This window comes from Hyperolius riggenbachi, chromosome 1 (genome assembly GCF_040937935.1).
Source record: "Hyperolius riggenbachi isolate aHypRig1 chromosome 1, aHypRig1.pri, whole genome shotgun sequence".
Taxonomy (NCBI): Eukaryota; Metazoa; Chordata; class Amphibia; order Anura; family Hyperoliidae; genus Hyperolius; species Hyperolius riggenbachi.
The window spans coordinates 497376077-497382076 of NC_090646.1; positions in this window are offsets into that span (position 1 = coordinate 497376077).

Here is a 6000-nt window from a genome sequence, read left to right on the forward strand (position 1 = left end):
CAGGAAGTAAAGTAAGTGTCCAGCTCCTGAGGAGCATGGTGCATCGGGATCAGATGCGATTTACCCACAAGTCACACCACTGTGCAGGTGGGTGCAGAAGGGGAGTCCATGGAGAGGGAGAGAGAAATGATGTTTGCCCATGTCCCCAGACTCCCCAATGGTCCCCAGCTGGATCTTGATTGCTTCTGCCCAGTTGACACCCGGTGTGCATCCCACTATGCCACTGTGTATGACTACAATAGGGATTAGATTGTGGGCTTCAGTGAGGGAAAGTCAAAAACATTATGGCTTGATGAATACACTATGTACGAGTAGTTTGTGGAAATATTCAGTGCTATACAACCGCATAAAAACAGTTCTCTGCTTATGTACAGTTTGCATATTGCTGCTCTCTGGATTATGCTGTCATCTGTAGCAACCAGCATAGCAAAAGTAATAGAATTCAGCTTTTTTATTTGATTGCATTGGGTTATAATATTCACATTACTGTTCACCTTATTAAATAAAGATTTTAATAGTCTGTGGATTATCATGGATTAAAATAATTAAATTTGGAAAATGAAAGCAAGCTGGTGACACATGGATTATTGTACCACAGTTTTCAACCTGTGCAGCAGTGATGAGAACTAATGAAATTTGCAGAATAAATGCAGACGTAACCAGGGCCCCTCACATGCTGGGGAATGTACACAATCTGTTACTATTCCAGCAGATCTTGGCGTCTGTTCTGTATTCGCATGCAAAAATCACACCGGACCGTTCCGAAAATCTGCACCCCGCCCATTCCACATCCACAACCCGGCCCCACCCTTCCTTGTCAATCACGTCTGCTTCGCTGCTCACCCTTCAACAGCCCGGTGGCCAGCAGAAGCAATGGGGCTCTTCGTAGGCTGCAGCAGGCCAATTCTCCCTAGCTAAAGGGAGAATTTTCATTGATCCAACATGAACCAATGAGAATTCTCCCTGTTGTTGAGGATTCCCATTGGTCTTTTGCAACCCATTGGAGATCCCCCGGCCACCGGGATGTTTAGAAGGGACGGAGCAGCGGGGACACATGCCTCTGCAACTGAAAAACTAATTTGTTTTTCAGTTGCAAAATGCAAAAAAGTTATCTAGAGAAGATCAACATTATTTCCTAGGAAAAAACACAGGAGAGAAAGTAAAAATGAAGAAGGGCCTGTATGTACAAAAATTAAGCTTATTTGAGCAGATTCTTGCTTAAAGGATATATGATGCAAATAAAAAAAATAAAAATCAGATTTACTTACCTGGGGCTTTTTTTTTTTTTTAGCCCCTAGAAGCCTATGTGTCCCTCGCTGCAGCTCCATTCTCAGCCAGTGTCTCAGGTCCCATCTGTAGTGGCTAAGTGCTGTAAAAACAGTGCAGGAGATTTGGGCGCAGCTGGCGCCACCTATAGTGGTGCTCAGTGAGTAACTTGGGCGCCGTCAAAAGACAGAGCACAAATTACTACAAAAACTCTGTAATTCTGCCGCCAATAGCTGGAAATTGAATTACACTATCCTTGGCAGCCTGGAAGGGGAAGGGCGCTTTACCCTGCGCCAAAATCTCCCGGCGGTCAATTCATAGATACGCGTAGTGGCCACCTACCCAGTCTGGTTGGCAGCTTGTACCCTTGCGCAGAATGCTCCCAGCCACAGGAGTGTAGGTCGTTCAGCCGTACATGCGCAGAAGCTACTGACCTAACTGGGTCGGCGGCTGCTATGGAACCCTGGCAAAGTGTCCATACACATTTAGATTTCCACCTAATGTGACAAACCGATCATTCCCTCTGAATATGATCCAATAGGGATCATACCCCCCCCCCCCCTCCCCCAGACACTGCACACAGATTTTCATTAGATTTCACCATGAAATCTATCAAACTGCAGCTGGGCTGTTGATCTACCACAGCTCCCTGCCATGTCTAATTGAAATTTACCACCATAGTGATTTTAATCAATGTTTGATTGAAATAATGATCAATGCAGATATTAATGTGAGGAATCTGACAGGAAAATTTGATGCATGTCTGGCCAGCTTTAAGCAAGGATACAAAAACCTGCTGTGCAAACTGTTGGATTGACTTGAGCTGCGTCTTATCAGTCGTTAGTCACCTCTTATCAGTGATAATGCCTTGTCGTCTGCACGTGTTTTACTTGACAAAAGTTGTCCAACTTCTTCAAGTTGTTTGATAATTGTGCATTTAAAATACTTTTGTTTAACGTGTGTATGAGTCAAGTCAATAAACCTCTGGGTGATTGTTTCCCCAATATCTCCACCCACCAGGCTACCCTCTGAAGAAAGTCCTGTCCACTCTCGGCTCTCACTTCCTGAAAACTAGCCACCTCCAGTACCTGCCATCTCATTTGGCTGACCATGTGTTGGAACTTTTGAACATTTTTAGCTAGGGGACAGCCCTTTGGTGTCATATGTTGCATAACAACTCAGAGGGAGTAGTAACCTAATCATGGGTGATACAAAATGGGGCCCTTAATTACACTATTAGGGTGGTGGCAGTGTAAACGAGGGAAATAACCCATTTTAGGTGGACCCAGAAATCTTTGTGTGCCTTTCCTACATCAGATCTCGCTAAAAGATCCCTCAAGTACTTACCCTTTCAGTAGACAAACCTTGGAGGCTCTTTGCTGATGGTGGAAAGCTGGGGATCCACCACGATCATTGGTTAAAACTTGAAAAATGGTTACTGTATTTTAGTTTGTGTGTTTATTATAGGCAAGTACAAATTTCCTATTTCTTTTTTTAAGCTTTCTCCTTCCTTGCATAAAAATGCACTGGCTTCTATACCTTAGATATTCTTAAAGCAAACCTGAAGCAAAAAAAAACACAAACTCTTATTATACTTTATAATGAATTGTATGTGTAGTGAGGATAATGAATAGAACATTACAGCAGTAGCAAAAAAAAAAAAAAGTCTCTTATCTTCAGTTATAGCTTTTCATTTTTTTTTTTGAATTTATAAAACTGCATCATCCTGTTATTTGCAGTTTAGAAACCAAACGCTGTATTTGAAACTATACAACTGAGCAGAGCTATTGACCCTTTGAACTTTCCTGTAGTAAAACAAACAACCAAGAAACTGCGAGAGACAGGTTGAGATAAGTGCGTCAGCAAACTGGACGCACCAACACTGTGTTCGACCCAAGTTGGGTCAAAGAGCTCAGAGAAGCTCTTTTGCATAGAGATCTGAAATTTCTTAACTCTTCCTGTACTGGAAAACGAGGATTCTTTGCTAGACATACAATTCATTATCTCATAAGTTTATTTTTGCTTCAGGTTTGTTTTAAAAAGTGAGAATACTCTCAAAACTTAAGTTTCAGTAACTACTTGTAGAAAAGAACAGTTGAAAGCATTCCAACACGTGTAAAACTTATTTTCACTGCAGAGAGCAGGAAAACCTTGCTTGTTACACGTCATTGCCAAATGCAATAAATTCAGACTAACGCTCTCTGAGATGGGTGTACTTTCTGCTTCCCTCCCTCTGCTGCACAGACCTGACTCTGGCAACCCCTGAGTCACTTCAGCAGAAAAGGATGGGGGAAGAGTGAAGATAGATGCCTTAGAGAGCTTCAGCTGGAAATTATTACATTTGCCATGACCATAAGCAAGCTTTTCCTGCTCTTTGCAGTTAAAATAAATATGTTTACACACAGGGATTGTGTGGGAATGCTTTTAAATGTTTTTATTCAATGAAGAGTAGTTACTGAAATTTAATTTTGGGAGTATAATCCCAATTTAAACAGTAATCTGGCCAGGCAGTGGGGGACACAGCCACCAGTGGGCCCCTATTATTATTATTTTTTATTTATATAGCGCCAACATCTTCTGTAGCGCTGTACATAGTACAAACAAATAATGGGGAACAAATATACATAAGAAATACAAGACACTGTACAGTCATGACATTGAATAGAGTAAATACAGATACATACATAGTTGATATGCAAAATACCAATTGTGGGCCTCTAACAGGCAACTAAAAGTGGGTGTGGCCATAACTAAATTGGGTGTGGTTACACAGTGCATATATTTACCAATACAGTCTGGCAACCTTCCCTGAGGCCCAGAAATATTTTTTGATGCATACATTTAACATCTGCATTATACAGCTTTCTGAACAAAAGTAAAATGTAACCCCAATCAGGGCATGGCAGGCTCTGTCTTTAATACTTATAGCACACCTGAGGTGAGAGGGATATAAAGGCTGACATATTTATTTCCTTTTAAACAATGCACATTGCCCGGCTGTCCTGCTGATTCTCTGCCTCTAATACTGTTAGCAATAGACCCTGAACAATCATGCAAATCAGATGCTTCTGACTGAAGTGTTGAGCTGACTGGAGCAAATGCAAATTAATCTAGGCAAAGATGGTGCAGTCTGCAATCTAGACTACCTGGCTGGAACTTAGTACAGAGGGTGAGTGAGCTAGGAGGTGCATTGGGAAGACAAGGCAGTGCATTGTACACAGTGGGTGGCTCCAAGATTTTTTTTTTCCACAGGTGCTATACAAGTGCAAGGGTAGGTGACCTGCATAGCGCACTGCGGCAAAAAATTGGCTTGTCTGTGCACTGGAAAGTGGGCGCGGTAATGATGGGTCATGAGCAGGGCCAAAAGTACATGAACTTAGCAGCAGTTAATAATTCACTGACAGTGGACATCAACAGGAAACTTTGAATGACGCCCCCTCTCCTAATAAAAAAAAAAATATCCTACTTACTATACATATAGCAGAGATTAGATTGTATGCTCCTCTGAGGACAGTCAGTAACATGACTATGTACTTTGTAAAGTGCTGTAGAAGATGTCAGTGCTTACCGATACCGACTGACCATGGTGCTTGCTTGATCAGTTCGGGTCAATGTCCTCTGGTCTGTTCCCATGCCTGAACACTCAAGGTGGGTGGGCTAAACAATTGCCAGGTAGGGAGGGAAGCTGGATGATTACCTGGTGTGGGTGGGCAAATAGCCTGGTGGGAGTGGGAGGGTGGGCAGATAGATGGCCTGGCAGGTGAGCAGATAAGATAGATGGGGGGGCAGATCAGATAGCCTAGTGGGGGGAGGGTGATAGCTGGGTGGGGTTAGGAGGGTTGGCAGATAGATAGCTGGGTGGGCAGATAGGTAGCATCAGATAGATGGCCAGATAGGTACCAGGTAGGAAGCTGGGTGGGAGGGTAGGCATATAGGTAGCTGGGTTGGCAGATAGGTAGGCTGGGGGGGGGGGGTGCAGTTAGGTAGCTGGGTGGGTGGGTAGGCAGACAGACAGGTAGCTTAGTGGGGGGCCCGACTCCTATCCTCTACCTCACCTAGGGGTCTACCCCTCCTTTTATGAGCGGCGGGAGAGCTGCAGATACAGCAAGGCTCCGGCAGGGTAAAGCAGACAATAGAGGTCCAGTCATCTGGTCCACGCTGTCTCCTCTGTATGCCGCTCACACTAAACCAGGAAACAGTGTAGACCAGGAGGCTGGACCTCTGGCATCTGATTACCCCACCGGAGCCTTGCTGTATCTGCCGCTCCTCCGTCGCTCATAATATGAGGTCCCCCCCCGAGGTGAGGGAGGAGGAGGAGGTTACGAAAAAGGAAAGAAAAAAAAAAAAACAATTGACAATGAGCCCCTCAAGAAACGGAACTTGAGGGACCCTCATCCGCTTGCATGGCCGGTAAGTCTGCCACTGTGGCCAGGCCAAAAGAAGTCCAGTATCAGGGTGAATAAATGTGCTGACATGACACCAGGAAAGGAAAATTATGTTTCATGTGCTGCTTTCACAGCCAGTTAGACAGAATGAAAGTATATATATTTTATCTTGAAAATGAATGAATACAGATTCTAAATAGTTGAAATTCACCTGTTCCATTTTCAAGCTGCATATATAATTTGCATAAGCTCATACACCAGAATATACAGTAATTCTAAGACAACCCCCAACTTTTCCTGTTAAAATATACATTTTAGGATATACTCACCCTATAAGACTACCCCTCTT